The 19,280-nt window shown below is 49.2% G+C and overlaps 1 long non-coding RNA gene across 1 annotated transcript in view; it reads right to left on the bottom strand.

Annotated features, from left to right (window-relative positions):
• LOC143958289 (uncharacterized) overlaps positions 1 to 19,280 on the bottom strand; it is a 198,424-nt gene that overhangs the window by 111,115 nt on the left and 68,029 nt on the right. The gene's annotated exons all lie outside the window — the stretch shown is intronic.

Raw genomic sequence — 19,280 nt, 5'->3', positions numbered from 1 at the left:
GTGAACCAATTAAGAACTAGAGGGACCTCCCCTTGTGGACAATGCCCCCTATGTCCCCCCCATATGATTCTTCCAGGGCGGACGGTCAAACTCCCCAATGGGCAAAACTTTACACCCTCTTTCAGCGCCTCCTGTGACACCACCGGGGTGATCTATCTAATGCTCTGCAAATGTAGAGCGTTTTATGTGGGTAAGACCATACGAGAATTGGCGATCATGTTTATCATTCTACTAATGGTAAACTCACGACTATCGGCCGACATATCTGCCTGTATCACAGGTTCGACCCCCCTCGCGGTAAAATTTCTAGTAATACTCAGGAGGAGTAGCAGAATTTTTTGGGGGTGTCATTTGTAGTATACCCCATCTCCTCTGTGTGACTCCCCATCTCCTCTGTGTGACCCCCCTCCTCCTCTGTGTGACCCCCATCTCCTCTGTGTGACCTCCCTACTCCTCTGTGTGACCCCCATCTCCTCTGTGTCACCCCCCATCTCCTCTGTGTCACCCCCCTCCTCGCTCTCGCTCGCCCCCTCTCGCTCACCCCCATCCCTCTCTCTCGCTCACCACACATCTCTCTCGCTCACCCCCCCTCTCTCGCTCACCCCCCTCTCTTTCGCCCACCCCCTCTCTCTCTCGCACCCACCCCCTCTCTCTCTCGCCCACCCCTCTCTCACTCACCCCCTCTCTCTCTCCCACCACCCTCTCTCTCTTTCTCTCTCTCTCTCTCGCCCACCCCCCTTCTCTCTCTCTTGCTCAACACCCTCTCTCTCTCTCTCTCGCTCAACACCCTCTCTCTCTCTCTCGCTCAACACCCTCTCTCTCTCTCGCTCAACACCCTCTCTCTCTCTCGCTCAACACCCTCTCTCTCTATCTCTCGCTCAACACCCTCTCTCTCTCTCTCGCTCAACACCCTCTCTCTCGCTCAACACCCTCTCTCTCGCTCAACACCCTCTCTCTCGCTCCACACCCTCTCTCTCTCGCTCAACACCCTCTCTCTCTCGCTCAACACCCTCTCTCTCTCGCTCAACACCCTCTCTCTCTCTCTCGCTCAACACCCTCTCTCTCTCGCTCAACACCCTCTCTCTCTCTCTCGCTCAACACCCTCTCTCTCTCTCTCGCTCAACACCCTCTCTCTCTCTCTCGCTCAACACCCTCTCTCTCTCTCTCGCTCAACACCCTCTCTCTCTCTCTCGCTCAACACCCTCTCTCTCTTTCGCTCAACACCCTCTCTCACTCTCAACACCCTCTCTCTCTCTCACTCAACACCCCCCTCTCTCTCTCTCTCTCGCTCAACACCCTCTCTCTCTCTCTCAACACCCACCCTCTCTCTCTCTCTCAACACCCACCCTCTCTCTCTCTCGCTCAACACCCTCTCTCTCTCTCTCGCTCAACACCCTCTCTCTCTCGCTCAACACCCTGTCTCTCTCTCGATCAACACCCTTTTTTGGTAGCGTTTTATATTTAAATCCTGAAGGCGGTGCTTGGATTTCAGGATCCCGTACGCGGCTAGGCTCCCAAAAAGTCCCACACGTTTGGTATCCCCGTACTCAGGAGAAGCAGCAGAATTTATTTTGGGGTGTAATTTCACTTATGCCAATAGCATGTGTGAGCAATATATCATTTAGTGACAACTTTTTGTAAACTTTTTTTGTCATTATTCCATCACTTGGGACAAAAAAAAATATTCAATGGGCTCAACATGCCCCTCAATTTCCTTGAGGTGTCTACTTTCCAAAATGGGGTCATTTGGGGGGGGGGGGGGTGTACTGCCCTGCCATTTTAGCACCTCAAGAAATGAGATAGGCAGTCATAAATTAAAAGCTGTGTAAATTCCGGAAAATGTACTCTAGTTTGCAGACGCTATAACTTTTGCGCAAACCAATAAATATACGCTTATTGACTTTTTTTATTTTTTACTAGACATGTTGCTGAATGCATTGTGGCCTAAATGTATGACTAAAATTTCGTTTATTTGATTTTTCTTATAACAAAAATTAGAAAATATATTTATTTCAAAATTTTCAGTCTTTTTCCTTTTTATATCGTAAAAAATAAAAATCGCACAGGCAATCAAATACCATCAAAAGAAAGCTCTATTTGTGGGAATAAAAGGACGCAAATTTTGTTTGGGTACAACATTGCATGACCGCGCATGACCAGTTAAAACAGTGCAGTGCGAAATTGTAAAAAGACCTCTGGTCCTTAGGCTGACAATTGGTCCGGGGCTTAAGTGGTTAGTGTTGAAAATATTTTTATTGAAACATTTCAAGTGAAAACAATAAAAACAGTAACCATCATGAGGCAAATGCAAGCAGGAACAGTAACAGGAGTACAGTTACGGGGGCCGGTTAATGACTATCGGCCACAGCCGGTCCCTGTCGGGAGGCTTGAGAGTAGGGAAGACGGCCTGTTCTCCGATCCACGTGGCCACAGTAGTGAGAAATACTCATGGGTTACTACATGAGACAATGTTTAATCAATAGCATAAAGAAGACAGAAAGAGAGAGAGAAGAGGAAAGGGAAGAGAGGAGCAAAATAAAGAGGAACAAAGTGGTAGAGGGGAAAGCTGAATAGCAAGAGGAGAGGAGAGGTAAGGGGGGGAAGGGGAAGGGATATGGGTAAGGGGGGTAGGATAAGAGAGAGCCCATAGTGTCCCTATGCGTTCGAGATTTGGTTCATTAAGGTGTCAGAGGAAGAGAAGCGCAGCCAGATAGACCATTGAGATAAAAATTTGTATAAGTGTCATTGTCCAGTGCCAACATCTCCTCCATTCTCATGGTGTCATTCATAATTGATACCCACCGTGACAATGGGGTATTCGTCGTCTTCCAATAAGCAGGTATCAGTTGCCTAGCAGAGGACATAAAAAAACGGCGCAATCTTTGTCTCTGCGATTTAATAGACCCGGGCAGTATTGAGAGTAATGCAATTTTCGGAGAGATAGGAACCGGAATATCAGCTAAAAGATTATAACATTCAAAAACCTGTGTCCAGAAGGGGCGGATCCTCTCACAGTCCCACCAGACATGTATATAAGTTCCGACTGAAGCTTCACAGCGCCAGCAGGTGGCTGGTGCAGACGGGAAGATTTTGTGTAAAGTAGCAGGGTCTCTGTACCATCTGGACAATAACTTGTAGTTCTTTTCTTGAGAGTAGCAGGAGATGGTTGACTTATGTGTGAAATGAAAAGAGGTTTGCCATTCCGGTACAGAGATGTCTTCTCCCAAATCCGCAGACCACAGCCTAGTGTAATGTGGGAGTTGATCATGTGCTAAAGTCTGCAGTAAGTTATATAAGGAGGATAGGAGGTGTCTGGGAGTTTCTGGGAGCGAGCACAGTTCCTCGACATTGGTAAGCTTGCGATGTATTTGAGAGGAGGAGTGTAGGCGTTTGGTAAATGTGGACACATGTAGGGCTGTGAGCCAATCTCCAGAGTCTGCCAGGGGGACCGGGGTCCCCTGAGAAGGATGTACAAATGTGCAAGCTTGCGGCCACTCCGTACGCTTAAAGGATCCTAGGGAGGCTGCCCCTGTACTTTGTGGTAGAGCAGGATGGTCAAAGAGGAACGTCAGGGGGCCCGGATCAGAGGAGATGGTGGTGTTTAGCCCTGTCCTATACCACAGCTTCAAGGAGGCCAAAGTCAGTGGGGATAAGGATGTCATACGAGAGTAGTCCTGTTTGTAACCCCATAGAAGAGCTCGGAGATCTACAGGAGAAAGGTCCTGTTCAACGGCCACCGAGGCCTTTCAGGGAGGACGGGGGAACCATTCTATGACGCGAGTCATATGAGCAGCTGTATGGTAAGTCTCAAAATCAGGGAGGCCTGTTCCTCCCATAGTCTACGGAAGCATGAGCAGTTTAAATGTTACTCTGGGGAGGCCCCTGTTCCACATGAATCTGGTGGCCAGCTAACGCAGGGAGATAAAAAATGATTTGGGGACGTGGATGGGGATTGTTTGAAATAAATACAGGAACTTGGGTAGAGTGTCCATCTTTAGGATATTAATCCTTCCGAACCAGGGCAAGGGAGATCCCCCCCCACTCCTCAAGGTCCTTCCGTATACGGTTAAGCAGGGGAATATAATTTAGGGAAAACAAATTAGCTAGATTGGAGGGTATAATGACCCCTAGGTAAGAGATCCCCTTGGTATGCCATTTAAATAAGAAGTTGGATTTTAGAAGGGACAGTGTGGAGGGGGTGAGGGATAGGTTGAGGGCTTCTGTCTTAGCAATGTTGATCTTAAAGTTACTATGGATACCAAAACGTTGAAATTCTCTGAGTAGGGATGGTAGGGAGATGTGTGGATTCTGAATATACACAAGGAGGTCATCAGCATACAGGGAAAGTTTGTGATGTGCAGACGGAGTTTGAATACTGAGAATGGAGGGGTTTTGTCGTATGGCACAGGCCAGATGTTCAATGATGATGACAAAGAGGGGGGCAGCCCTGTCGGGTACCGTTTGCAATGTCAAATGGGGCTGAAGTGGTGCCGTTGACTAGGACCGTAGCTGAGGGCCGTGAATATAGGGACATAACTTTAGAGATAAAGGGAGCTCCGAGGCCAAGTTGTCCTGTCCTAGAGACAGCTGTAGAAACCTCCAACTGACCCTATCGAAGGCCTTTTCAGCGTCGAAAGATAAGAGGCAAGCTTTCAGGTTTTTAACATGTAATGAAAACAACTAATAACTTCTAGTTCCGCCCAAGGGGCGGTCCCTTAGGCAACAAGCCCTCAGCCAGCCACGTAGCTTAAGTCAACAAGCAGTATAACTTATAGAAAAATAGGAGGGGCAGGTGCTGTGTCAGTCAAATTACAGAGAAAAAGGATTTTACGGCGAGTACAAAAAAAAATCCTATTTTCTCATATCAACTCAATCGACTGACACAGCTCCTCTCATTAGCCATTGGGACATCCCCAAACAGTGCCAAAATGACGAGGGGTGGGAAAACACCATAAAAACTTCATCCACCATGGCAAGTGGGAGCTAGTAGAAACTCCTCCCACAAAAAAAAAAAAACCTCCAAACCGCACCAGAACAGCGGTAACAAATGCAACAGTGTACTGCGTTTTTACCCCAAAACCAGGAAAAAAATAAAAATGTATGTGCAATTGCAACTATACACCTGCCTGCCAAACTTTGCAGCCAAAACAGGCATCAGCCGATGCACTGGCATCTACCTTGGAGAATTTTGTAAAAGTGTGAACAGGTGACCAAGTCGCCGCTTTACACACTTGAGCGACAGACTCTTTGTCGGAAAGGCCCAAGACATTCCAATTGCTCTTGTGGAGTGGGCCGTGATCGGAAAGGGGGGCACCTGCCTCTTCAAGGCGTAGGCCTGTACTACAGTCTGTCTGATCCACCTGGAAATGGTGGCCGACAAGACCGACATGCCTTTTTTCGGACCAGCCACCGAAACAAATAGGGAGGTCTGACTTCCGAAAAAGGAGATACACCCTCAGGGACCGAACCACGTCCAGGGAATGGAGGGCCACCTCCTTAGGATGTGTCGTCTTCGGACACAAAGATGGTAACACAATGTCTTTGATGTGAAATGCCAAAAGCACCTTTGGACACAACACCACCTTATCCCTGTGGATAACCAGATAGGGCGACTTGCAGGACAGGGCCGCCAGTTCCGAAACCCTCCTAGCCAAAGTAATGGCCACTAGAAAGATCACTTTCTGGGAAAGAGGCAACAGGGAAATCTCTCTGATATTCTCAAATGGCAGTTGTTGAAGCACCGATAACACCAGATTCCGATCCCACCCCTTGGACAAAAGTGCTCACTAGAGTGAGATGCCAGGGGGGTTGCTGAAAAAAAAAAAAAAAAAAAGAGCCAAAGCTGAAATTTGTCCTTTAATGGTGCTCAAAGCCAATTTCTGGTCTACTCCTTGCTGAAGAAACAGCAGGACCCTGGATATAGAAAAGGAGCGCGGATGCCATCCTTTCGCCTCACACATGTTGATGTAGGCCTCCAGGTACGATTATATATCTTCCGGGAATAAGATTTCCGTGCTCTCAGCATATTTGTGATCAGAGTCTGAAAGACCCCGGTTCCTCAACACCTGGATCTCAATAGCCATGCCGTTAAAAATAAAAATGAAAAAAATTTGACTTTGAGACAGGTGGTCTTCTCGTAACAGCAGTCGCCAGGGGGCGTCTGCCACCAGGAGCACTAGGTCTGCGTACTAGGGAAGCTGGGGCCAATATTGGGCAATCAGTATTACTGGAAGCCCCTCGGCCTCCACTCTGCAGAGCAGATGTGGTAACAGCTTCAGTGGAGGAAAGGTATAGATCAGCTGGTACTGATCCCACGGTGCCACCAGTTTGTCCGACATGTCAGCCCACGGATCTCTTGTCCTAGACATGAATCTCAGCACCTTCCGGTTGAGACGGGAGGCCAGAAGATCCAGGTCTGGTGTGCACCACCGCAGGCACAGTAGCGTGAACACCTACGGATGCCACGCCCATTCTCCTGGGTCCAGCATCTGGCGACTTAGATAGTCCACCTGCCAGTTCCACTCCCGGGATGTAAATGGCCGATAAATGTCGCTCTGCCCACCGAAGTATGGGAGCGACCTTCCGTGCAGCGGCCGAGCTTCTTGTTCCTCCTGGATGATTGACGTATGCCACAGCCGTGGTGTTGTCTAACTGGATCCTGATCAGATGCCCTTGCAGTCTTATCGACCATGTGGAGAGGCATAGCTTGATCGCTCTCAGTTTGAGCAGATTGCTCAGCAACTTGGATTCCTCCACCAACCAGAGACAATGGGTCAACTGAACTCCCATTACTCCACCCCAGCCTGATAGGCTGGTGTCCGTTGTGATCAGTGTCCATTTCAGAGGTAGGAGCAACTTCCTAGATGGAAGTGCCAGGGACCTCAGCCACCAGAGCAGGGAATCCCTGACTAATTGGCTCAACTGAATCTGCCGATCCAGGGACAACGGAAATTTGTCCCATTTTGACAAAATCTCCTTCTGCAGGACTCTGGTGTGAAACTGGGCATACGGTACTGCCTCAAAAAGGAGGCCACCATGAGCCCCAGGACTTGCATGCAGAAGCATAGCGACGACTACCTGCGGTTCATCAGCAGTTTTACTAACACGAGTCTGCAGCTTGTCTGAAGGGAGAAACTCACTTCCGTGGAGTCCAGCAGTAAACCTAGGTAATCCAAACGCTGAGTCGGTACAAGCACAGACTTTTTTTTTAGGTTCAACAGCCACTGAAATTCCTGCAGGGTCTGCATGGTGATCGCCACATCCTCCTAACTCTGAGGCGGAAGATGCTCTCAAGAGGAGAGCGTCTAGGTATCCCACGATCGCGATCCCACGGCAACACCAAAACAGGAGACAATTCCTTGGCAAAGACTCGGGGGCTGATGCCAAACCAAAGGGGAGCACCACAAACTGGTAGTGGGCTTCCTTGACTGCAAGTCGCAGAAACTTCTGATTCCGGAGGCATATGGGTATGTGCAGGTACTTCCTTCTTGGGGACTTCAAACAGGTTTGAGTAGAACCCCTGGAAACATTCCAATTACGGAACAGGTACTATCACCCCACGACTCAGCAGGTCCCTTGCGGCCAAGAGAGGAACTCTATCTTTTAGCAGGAGGAAATCAGATCGAAGACCCATTGGTCAGACAGCCAAGAGGTCCACCGGGCTGCAAACTCCCAAAGGCGAACCCCCACCGTGTCGCGAGTGGGGGCAAACCTTCATGCGGTAGCACTTTTGCTCACAGGCTTTCGGTTTCAGGGACTCTTTGGTCCTTCAGAAGTCGTCCTGTCGTGCTGGGGACACTTGGACGAAGCCCCAGGCAGGCGAAAAAGCAGTTTGTGAGCGGATAAAGAGGGCCCTTGTCTACAGCGTGGCTACTTAGCCTTCCTGGCCTGTGGGAGTAGACTACTCTTACCACCTGTGGTATTTTTAATAATTTCATCCAAAGAGGCTCCAAAGAGCTGATCGCCAAGGAAGGGAAGATCCGTCAGGGCTTTTTTGGATGCCTGGTCTGTAGACCAGCAGCTTAACCAAATCAGGCACCTCAGCACCACTGCTGACACTGAAGCCCTGGATAACAGAGGGAGGGTATCCAGGGCTGCGTCACAAACGTACTTAAGGCCTTGCACTAGTTGTCTTCTAGTTCCACGCAGACAGGAGAAGCCCATTCTCCCAATTCGCAGTGCAACAGTTTTGCCCAATCAGTTAGTGTCTGAGACAAGTGCAGATGGCAGTTCTGGTTGCATGGTTGACCCCACAACCGTAAAGAAACAAGCCATTGCCTCTGCCTTCCTGTCTGTGGGGTCCTTAAATGCAGGAGTCCCCTCTACCGGGATCATGGTGACTTTGTTTAACCTGGATACTGGGGGGTCCACGACCGGAGGTAACGCACTGCATTGTATTTGGGGACCGAAAAGGTCTGTTGCGGTCGACCCCATTCCTTGTAAATGAACTTGTCAAAATAAGTCAGATACGTGAACACCTTTGGTTAACAGGCTGGCTTACGGGACCCAAAAGGGACCGCTACGTCAGCAGAGGGATCTGCTGGCTCCTGAATCTTCAGGGTATCACGCACAGCTATGATAAGTGCTTCAACAAGCTCTTTGTCGCGCATGGACCTGGACTCAGCGTCATCTGAAAACGACAGAACAGGGGTCACCAGCCTCAGCAGGGCCCGAGTCTTTGTCAGAGCTCTCCTGGAGAAGGGGTGGGGGGCAGGAAACCGACAAAGCATCCAGAGGCACTGCATAGTCTGCAGGCGAACCGGTTGCAATTGCCTGGATTTTGGGGGAAGAAACACCAGTTTCTGAAGCAATGCTGACCCTACCCTGTCTGCCACCCAATGGGGACTTAGGACAGTGATGGTCCCACCCTCCTAACTGCTGCTGGCTGAGAGGCTCTTTCCCGCAGGACTCACCACCCTGACTGGCTCTGCGCTGTCCAGCTAGTAGTGCCCGTGTCCCTTGTCAGCCCCCAGGTGCATAGGAGATCACACTGCGCTGTCTAGAGCTTCTGCCTATGGCACTGAACTGATCCACAACGTGTTCTGGCGCCAAGAAAAATGGCCACCGAGCATACAAAGTATAAAGCACACAAAACAGGGAAAATGGCCGCCAAGCTCCAGGAAAGCATGCTGCTCCTTGCCCTCACCTAAGATAGCCGAACACTGTATACAGTGGACAGTGGAAGAGAAATGGTGGCGAACAGCGCTGCAGCGATCGACAGGCACAGCCACCAGACACCCCCCAGGGAGAGAATCACATCAGGGCACAGCCAGCCAGCACAGACCCCCCCCCAGAAAGCCTCTGCATCTGACACACCGCTCAGCAGACTCACGTAGCATCCCCCACGGGGGGGGGGGGGGAGATTGGGACAGGGAGAGAAGAGGTGGGGAGGGACCCCCAAATAGACCTCCCAGGGAATGCCCAGCTGCTGAGCCCCACTGAGGCAGGGAGAGCTGTACTTACCAGTCCTGCAGAGCTGGGAGACATTCCATCACAAACCCACTCGCCGATCAGTACAGGGTGGCTGTTGGCCCGGCCCACTGACGCAGACATCAGTACCCCGGTTATGTGTGTGCTCCGGAGCATTAACCACCTGGAGCTGAGGTACGTCGTGGCTGGCCCAGTGCGTAGCTCTGGTCGGCACGCGCTTGCTGACCAGGCTGGGGAGACTACAAGGATAAGGGTATCCAGCCTGTCACCCAGCTGGCTGTTGATAGCAGATCCTGTGATCTGCTGTCTTGCGCAAAAAGCAAAGCTTCTGCAGAAAAAATAAATAAAAAATGGACCGATGGGCCTGCAGGGTTCTCATTACATGTTATGCCTAGTCCTCTCCTAAAGGTGGCGTAACAACCCAATGACTAAAGAGAGGAGCTGTGTCAGAAGGTGAATAATATTTAGTTGGCACACTCTTTAACAGCTTCAACTATTCTGGGAAGGCTGTCTACAAGGTTTAGGACTGTGTCTATAGGAATATTTGACCATTCTTCCAATAGTACTTTTGTGAGGTCAGGCACTGATGTTGGACGAGAAAGGCCCATCTTGCAGCCTTCACTCTATTTCACCCCAAAGGTGTTCTATTGGGTTGAGGTCAGGACTCTGCATTCCAGTCATGTTCCTCCACCCCAAACACGCTCATCCATGTCTTTATGGATCTTGCTCTGTGCACTGGTCCAAATCACTTGGTGGAGGGGGGATTGTTTGGTGTGGTGTTGTTTTTCAGGGGTTGGGCTTGGCCCCTAAATTCCAGTGAAGGCAACACTTAAGGTGTCAGCATACCAAGAAATGTTGGACAATTTCATGCTCTCAACTTTGTGGGAAGTTTGAGGAAGGCCCCTTTCTGTTCCAACATGACTGTGCACCAGTGTACAAAGCTTAATCCATAAAAGACATGGATGAGCGAGTTTGGGGTGGAGGAGCTTTACTGGGCTGGACAGATTCTTGACCTCAACCCAATAGAACACCTTTGGGATGAATTAGAGCAGAGAATCCTGAGCCAAGCCTACTCGTCCACATCAGTGCCTGACTTCACAAATGCTCTTCCTGGAAGAATGGTCAAACATTCCCAAAGACACACACCTAAACCTTGTGGTCAGCCTGCCCAGAAGAATTGAAGCTGTTGTAGCTGCAAAAGGGTGGGCCAACTCAATAGTGAATCCTCATTGACCACCAAGGGGAGACGTGCTGCCCATCACTTATACACAAGATAAGCATGATTCATCTGCTTTAGTAGAGCCCTGTGTATAAAGTGCAGCCTGGTATATGATGTTGATTCGATAAGGGGTGTGGCTTGTGAGAAGTGGGAGGGGCCAAATCTGAGGGGCGTGGTCTTGCACCCCCATCCTAAAACTTCACCAGCCGCCGCTGCCAACATACCAACCTTCCCGTGCGTAAATTGCGATAAAGAGAGAAAACTGGAAAAGCGTTTGACATGAAATGGATAGAGCCGAACCACCTGTGATTCCGCAGGCAATTAAAAACGTACACTCAGGCCCCATGAACCTTAAAATGTGTCAGGTAGGATAATAAGAAAGGTGAAATGATACAGCATGAAATGGGGAAATGAATAAACGACTTGCCACTAAGCAATCCTGGACAACCTAGACCGACCTTCTCCCAACCTGTAAACATACAAATAAAATAAGTACCTCAGTGGTGAAGCCGTGTTGCGAAACCCAACTTGGTGACCTCCCACCTGGCCCTTACCATGAGGTAACAAACCCCTAAGTAACCCGAACCTACCTAAATAGCCGAGACTGCAAATCTAAAGAAGAAAACACCCCTGAGGTCCTGCAACCGTGCCGGCACTTGACAGTACGTAGAACTGACTAAGGACAAAAGAAATGAGACAAGCCAAATAACCATGTGACTCGCGGCTGACTCAACAGAAACCAAGACCTGACCAGAGTAACATACAACTGATCCCACCCGTGTAAAACGTAACGAGAAAATACCCCAAAGGAAATGAGAGAGGCCCTGATGATAAATGAGCTTACCATAACCGCCATGATCGCAGCAACATGAGAGGCTCCCTTTCCCCCCTCCCCCAAAACATCCCCTGACCATCTGGACCAAACGCACCCCCCCCTCCCAGAAAAACCACCCTAAACCCTGCATGTGTGCCCTGCCTGGACCCCATACCGACCGAACTTTCCCAGCGACAATACCAACCCAGAACCGACCGCACAGGCACTTACTACGGGTTTGACAAAAGTATAACTTGTATTGGCCACTCACAACCATACACAGCTCCAAAGTAGTTCCTGAGGGAAAAGGAAAGGAAAACATAGCATAAAATGACATTGCAGTATAACTGAAAAGAGAAACCCCCAACATTCCACAGTGCCCTGCAGTGAGGAGCCAGAGCCTGGGAACATAAAATGAAACATGACAATGAAATGACAACCGGAAATAAATGACTGCAAAACACCCCAGCCATTACCCGTGCATGACCATGACACCGCCCTACTTCTTACAATATCGCCAGCAAAAATGTCCTATCCCAGACAGTGATGCCCCTATGGAAACACCGCTGTTTGTGAATCAGTGACATACTCCCCCAGTGCACCAACCCCCCGAGCAAAACAGCAGGCAGCGCCTTCTGTCAGACCACCCTCCCCCCCAACATGATCCCTGGGAAACTCCCACAACCTCCAGCAAGAACGTACCTATGTTGGCCAGTGATACCCCTATAGAATGCACCGCTATAATGACACCAGTGCCACCCCCCCTCCCCCCTGAAACGAAAAAATTAGGCAGCGACTTCTGCTGGCTGTGACCACCCCCCATCCCTACAAATGATTAAAATTAACCACACATTGGGACAATCCCCCCTCCCCCCATCAGAACGCAACCATACCTCTAACCTGAAATGACCCCCTCTGACAACCTGCGACTACCCCCCGCTCCCCCGGCGAGGCTCCTCCCACAAATGGAGGCGGGCCTACGTCCCGCCTCCCCACATGTTGTTGGCGTCGACGACCTGTTTTGTTTTTCTGCTTGTTTGCAGAGGTGACCATCATGGCGTTTGTCAAGAGGGTTGAGAGTGGCCAGCAAGATTGCCTACGGCCACATCACCCTGAATGCGCTTGATCTCAGATGCTAAGCAGGGTCGGGCCTGTTTTTTTTTTTTAACATAAGATTTTATTAAATTTGTACAGTACATGTCAGAACAGTGGTACAATCTCAGCAGTGATTGTCATGACATTTTACAGCGGTAGACCAAGAAGAGTATATAGAGAGAAAAAAAAAGACTAAGTTAGACTTACCGGTGACGGTATTTCTAAGAGCCTTTCAGGACAACCCCGGAGAGAGTGTAGCTCCACCTTGTCATTAGGAAACACATGCCCACTTTAAAAACACCTCCTCTTCCTCCATGGCTTCAGTTATTGTGGCCTTCCGACACTGGAAAACAAAGCACAGAAAGCACAACACCATGGTAGAACTTAATACATTTACTAAGCATAACCTAGGGAGGGAAGTAACGGTTGTCCTGAAAGGCTCTTAGAAATACCGTCACCGGTAAGTCTAACTTAGTCTTTCTCAAATCGCCTTTCAGGACAACCCCGGAGAGGATAACCGAGAAACTTACCCTAGGGCGGGACTACTGCCTGCAGTACCTTCCTGCCGAAGGCCTGATCTGCTGCAGACAGTAGATCTAACCGGTAGTGCCGGAGAAATGTCGAATAACTGGACCAAGTGGCAGCCTTGCAGATTTGTTCAGGCGTTGCACCGGCCCTTTCAGCCCAGGAAACGGCCGTGGATCTAGTAGAGTGGGCAGCAATACCTGAGGGAGGTATTTCTCCTTTTGCTTTATAGGCTTCTGTTATAGCCAACTTAAGCCACCTACCCAGCGTACTTTTAGAAGCTTTCTCCCCCTTGCGTGATCCAGAAAATATCACAAAAAGAGCGTTTGATTTTCTAAAATCTTTAGTCATTTTCAGAAACTGTAATAGACACCTTCTCACATCCAATGTGTGAAAAAACTTCCTCTCCTGCATTCGCTGGGGTTGCAGAGAATGTAGGTAACACTATTTCCTGCGATCGATGGAAAGCTGAGGATACTTTCGGTAGGAATGCTGGATCCGTCCTCAGTACCACCCTGTCCTGATAAACTCTAAGGAAGGGTTCTGTAATAGCTAGAGCTTGGAGCTCGCTGACTCTCCTGGCCGAGGTGATGGCCACCAAAAAGATTGTTTTTAAAACCACCTTCTGTAAAGAAGCTTCTTGTAAGGGTTCAAACGGTGCTCCCGAGAGACCCTGTAAAACTGTAGACAAATCCCAACTGGGAAAGTCTTTAAGGGCTACTGGTCTACTTCGAGCAAGAGCCCTAAAAAATCTAGAAATTAAAGTTTCTTTAGATAAAGTCTTTTCAAAGAAAACTGATAAGGCAGCCACCTGAGTCTTCAGGGTACTGGCTGCGAGACCCTTCTCCATTCCCTCATGGAGAAACTCCAATACGGACACCGTGCTCTTGACCTTGAGTTCTCTAGAACTACACCAGGAGTTGAACTTTTTCCAGACTTTCATGTAAATTGCCTGTGTAACTGCCTTCCTGCTAGACAGCAGGGTCTTTACTACTTTATCTGAAAGACCTTTGGCTTTTAATAGGTCCTCCTCAGAAACCAGGCGGTTAGCTGTAGAAGTTCCACCTCTGGATGATTTACTGTCCCCTGGGATAACAAATCTTTTCTGAGTGGTAACCTCCATGGGGGCTTCGAGGCTAGGTTTCGAAGACCCGCGAACCAAGGCCTTTTTGGCCAAAAAGGAGTGACTAGTATTAAGTCTGTCCCTTCTTCCCTGAATTTCCTCAGTACTAGTGGAATTAGAGGAAAGGAGGGAAAGGCGTAGCACAGCTGGTAATGCCAGGGGTGAGCAAATGCATCCAACCCTATTGCTGCATCTCCTCGGTGAAGAGAAAAGAATCTGTCCACCTTTGAGTTCTGCTGGCTGGCAAAAAGGTCTACCTGTGGAACCCCCCAGGCCTCGGAGATCATCAGGAACACTTCCTGATTCAGACTCCATTCTGCCTCTAGCAATTTGCGCCTGCTTAGGAGGTCCGCAAACAAATTCTGAGAGCCCTTCAGATGCACTGCCGATAGTGAGGCTGTGTTCTGCTCTGCCCAGGCTAACAACAGATTGGCCAGCTCCATCAAGCTCCTGCTTCTGGTTCCCCCTTGCTTCATAATGTAGGTAACCGCTGTTGTGTTGTCTGACAACACCTGGACATGGTGGCCTCTCAAACTCTGCTGAAAGGCCACTAATCCCAGAAAGATCGCCTTCAACTCCCTCCAGTTGGATGATCTTTGAGCTTCCTGTTTGGACCAGACCCCCTGAGATGTCTGACCATCCAGGTGGGCTCCCCAGCCCCAGGCACTTGCGTCTGTAGTAAGGCGCTTGTCCACAGGAAAGGTCCACACCAGGCCCCTTGAGAGGTTTGCCTGGTCTCTCCACCACCAAAGAGCCCTTTTCGTCCTTGACGCAATTTTTAGCTGTTTTTCCAAAGGATCCTGATAGGACCAGCTTGACAGAACCTCCCTCTGAAGGGGTCTGGAATGGAACCTGGTCCACTGAACAGCCGGGATTGCTGCCGTAAGCAGGCCCAGAACTGCCATAGCCGTCCTGACTGAGACTGTCTGGTTGCTCTGTATCCGCTGTACAGCTAGCTGCAACTTTTCCTGTTTTTCCAGCGGCAGGAAAACTTTCTGGAGAATCGAATTTAACGTATACCCCAGAAATTTCATTTCCTGTGAGGGGGTCAGGATTGACTTCTCTAGATTTAGAAGCCATCCCAGGCCCTCGAGGTGAGACTGGGCCCTCTGGAGATTGGCTAGGACCTGCTCCCTGGAGTCTGCAAAAAACAAAAGGTCGTCCAGATAAGGGACGACTGGAATCCCCTTCAACTTCAGGGGCTCCAAAGCCTCTGCCATAATCTTCGTAAATACCCTGGGAGAGGACGAGAGTCCGAATGGCAGAGCCCTGAATTGGAGGTGCCATACCGAACTCCCCACCTTCAATGCCAGGCGCAGGAACTGCTGCGATGCCTGATGAATGGGTATATGAAGGTAGGCATCCCTTAGATCCAGGGATGCCATGAAGCATTCTGGGGTCAACAACTTTGTGATGGAGAAAATTGTATCCATCCTGAAATGTTTGTACCGAATGAACCTGTTCAGAACTTTCAGATTCAGGATTAAACGGTACTTCCCTGAGGGTTTTTTCACCAGAAAAATATGTGAGTAAAAACCCCTGCCCTGCTGGTTTACTGGGACTTGAATCAAAACCTCTTGCTGTATCAGCTCCTGTAACAAAAGCTTCATTGCAGAGGCCTTCTCCTGATCCCTTGGCAATGTTGTCACATAAAACCTGCTCGGGGGTGGTTCTGAAAATTCCAACCTGTACCCCTGATCGACAATATTCTTCACGAACAGATTTGGAGACAGCCTGTCCCATTGTTCGCGAAAAGCTGACAGTCTCCCCCCCACTGGGGAGATATTGTCACTTGCTCTTAGGGGACTGCTCTGGGGGAGATCTAAAGAGGACTCCACCCTTGCCTTTGCCCTTCTGTGAACCCCATCTGCTCTTGCGATCCTGGTCTTTTTTATGGGACTGCTGAAAAGCACGAAAATTCTTTTTGGCAACCTGCTTTTTCTTAGCTGGAAAAGCCTTCTTTTTATCGGCTGTCATATCCAGCACAGACTCTAAATCGGGTCCAAAGAGCAAGTCACCCGAGAAGGGTAGACCACACAGTTTGACCTTAGAAGCAGTGTCCCCAGACCATGTTTTCAGCCAAACTGCTCTCCTGGCTGAATTTACAAGAGCCGAAGACCTAGCGGCCAGTTTAACCGATTCTGCTGATGCATCCGCCATATATTTGACTGCATTCAGGATCAGTGGAAAGGACTCTAAGAGATCCTTGCGGGGTGTCCCCGCTTCAATATGGCTCTTCAGCTTCTCTACCCAACATTCCAGATTCCTGGCCACAACTGTAGCTGCCATAGCTGGTTTTAGACTGACTGACGCAGCATCCCAAGCCTTTTTAAGGACGGAGTCAGCTTTTTTGTCCATTGGGTCTTTAAGGATCCCCATATCCTCAAAGGCTAGATCCGTTCGTCTGGATACCTGCGAGAAAGCTGCATCGACTCTGGGTTTTTTGTTCCAAACCTCTGAGTCTTTATCTTCGAAGGGAAACCTTCTTTTGAGAGCTTTAGAGAAGAAAGGGGCTTTTTCTGGGTCCTTCCACTCTTTTCTCACCGAATCTGAGAGGACCCTGTGGACTGGAAAAACTCTCCGTTTTGTTTCGTCCAACCCCTGGTACATTTTGTCATGAATTGACAGCTGTACTTTTTCTTCTTGAATTTCTAGAGTAGTGTAGATTGCTTTAAGAATGTCATCTACTTCCTCTAGTGATAGCAGGGGCTCTAAATTCAAGCTATCTTCTTCCTCTTCCTCCTCCTCAGAATCCCTGAAGGAGATGAGAGTACTACCCCCTTCGTCTCCAGAATCCTCGGTATCCACCTGTCTGGACGACAACGCCCTGGGGCTGGGCGGTAAGTTCTGAGGCTCGATCTGTGCGGGAGGGTTTTGTATCAGGATGGACCTGACTGAACTCAAGGAGTTTGTCAGCTCTTTAACCGAAGAAAACAAATCCTTATATTGCTGGGATGTTTCCTCTTCCACCAATTCTCTGATACAATTTCTGCACATTGCCTTCTGCCATGAATCTCTGAGGGGGGTCTTGCAAGAAGGACATTTTCTCTGACCTGGTCTAGCTTTTCCTAGTGATTTTTCCTGAAACGACATGCAGGTTTAACTCACTAAAAGCTCACAACAACCAGTTGCTTAACACCAAGCCAGTGCAGAGACCCACCACCAAACAGACCACTAGTGAGACCCCAGAACCAGGCTGCAAAAGGTCCGAGCGAAGTCACCTCTGACCTGCAGCGACAGGCCCCCAAGAGGGGGGAACAGACAAAGACATAGCCCAACAGTGAAGCAGAGGGTGCCAGTGCACCTTACGTACCTGGGCTGGACCGGTGCTAGGGGCGCCTGTCTCCGCCATAGCTGGCTTACACTCCTCCATCGCTTGAGTAAGGCAGCTATCACAAACAGCTCCGTAATTTTTTTAAATTTTCCCGGCCGCCGCGTCATCAGGGCCGTCCGGAAGCGGAAGCACATGGTCACCTGACCCGCCCCATGATCCCTGCGTTCCAGGCGCTTGAACCACGGCGCCATGCCCCCTCAGAGCGCCTGTGCATCACCGTAAACGACGCTGTCGCCGCCCGGGACCCGGCGCCGAAAACGGAGCCATGCCGCTGACCTGCAGCGACCTCCGCCAGCGACAGAGCCCTCCCTGTGCTAAATCAGCGGACACCGGGCACCCGACGCCGGCACTCCGAGGGTCCTTACTCCCGTGAGACGGCGGGACCAGGAGCTCCAGGAGTCCTCCCCCACTGGAGATGCTGCTGGGGGTCAAAAGAAGAAACAACCTGTAACGAAAGGTAAGCCTTACTCCCCTACAGAGAGTGTAGCTCTCCCCTGGTTCAGGCACATGCTTCCTCCAAGGAGGAAACACAATAACTGAAGCCATGGAGGAAGAGGAGGTGTTTTTAAAGTGGGCATGTGTTTCCTAATGACAAGGTGGAGCTACACTCTCTCCGGGGTTGTCCTGAAAGGCGATTTGAGAAAATCCAATCTGGGCTTAGCAGCATAGATAACATATCAGATTACAACATACAATCAGGTAGTATCCTTGTCAAGCCAGAATTGCATTCAGAAAGTAAGGTCAGTGTAGTACACATCATCACAGGGGGGGTACCATCGTCTATACCAAACACAGGTCATCCCCAGCTAACTGAAAAAGGCAAACAGATTCCCCGGCCCTCCCTACCACCACCACCTTCCTACTTAGAGATTCTTATCCCGTCTTCAGCTTAGTGACTAAGGAAGTGGTCTCTCTTTGGTCCAGGGGCCCTATATCTTATCTAATTTTTTGGGACAGCTTCTTCCCAGGTACGTCAATTTATAGAGCGGCAAGGCCGCATCAATCAGGGCTCTCCATTGAGAAACCATTGAGGGACTAGGGTCCTGCCATTTAATTAGGATAGCTTTCCTAGCATAGAAGGCTGAGAAGAATACAAATTGTTTTTTAGCCTGCGATGCTGGGAGCGTATCTACAATTCCCAATAAAAGGGGTAGCAGATCACAGGGGACTTCAAACTGGCCTATAGAACCGATCTCCGATGCCACCCCCCTCCAGAAGGTCTGCAAGTACACACAGGACCATGTAATATGGAAGAAAGTACCAGATTGATGGTAGGTGGAAATGCTGGCTGGAAAAACTTCCATAGTAGTCGTGAGATTATACTGGTAAATACTGAAGTTTGCCCAAAAGGGTGAGTCCATTACTTTCAAGAGATAAGGCAGGAAGTTATTTATGCTGTACCATAGCGGATACATACCTATAGGTCCATACTGGAGGTCCAAATTGGTAATATAATACTCTTCAGATTATATTTTGTTAGAGGATTTGTTCCCAGACCACTTAAATCCTGGTCTTGGTTTTTCTCAGTTCTCTTTTTCTTTTTTTTTTCTATGGTCTTCTTTTTCTTTCACCTTTTCTATATATCTGCTTTCCTAACTTAGAGGCGTATATATCCTTTTACATGTAAAGGAAAGTCTGCAACTGTTAAGTACTACATTAATCACCTGTAAAATTTTTGAATCAATGCTGTTGACTATTGATCCAAATGTTCCATGTGTGATATATGTATACTGTCTCAAGA

This window comes from Lithobates pipiens, unplaced genomic scaffold, assembly GCF_037356315.1.
Source record: "Lithobates pipiens isolate NorthernLeopardFrog02 unplaced genomic scaffold, aLitPip1_a1.2 Scaffold_61, whole genome shotgun sequence".
Lineage (NCBI taxonomy): Eukaryota > Metazoa > Chordata > Amphibia > Anura > Ranidae > Lithobates > Lithobates pipiens.
The sequence above is the reverse complement of the archived record's forward strand: the minus strand, read 5'-3'. Positions and strand labels throughout refer to the sequence as shown.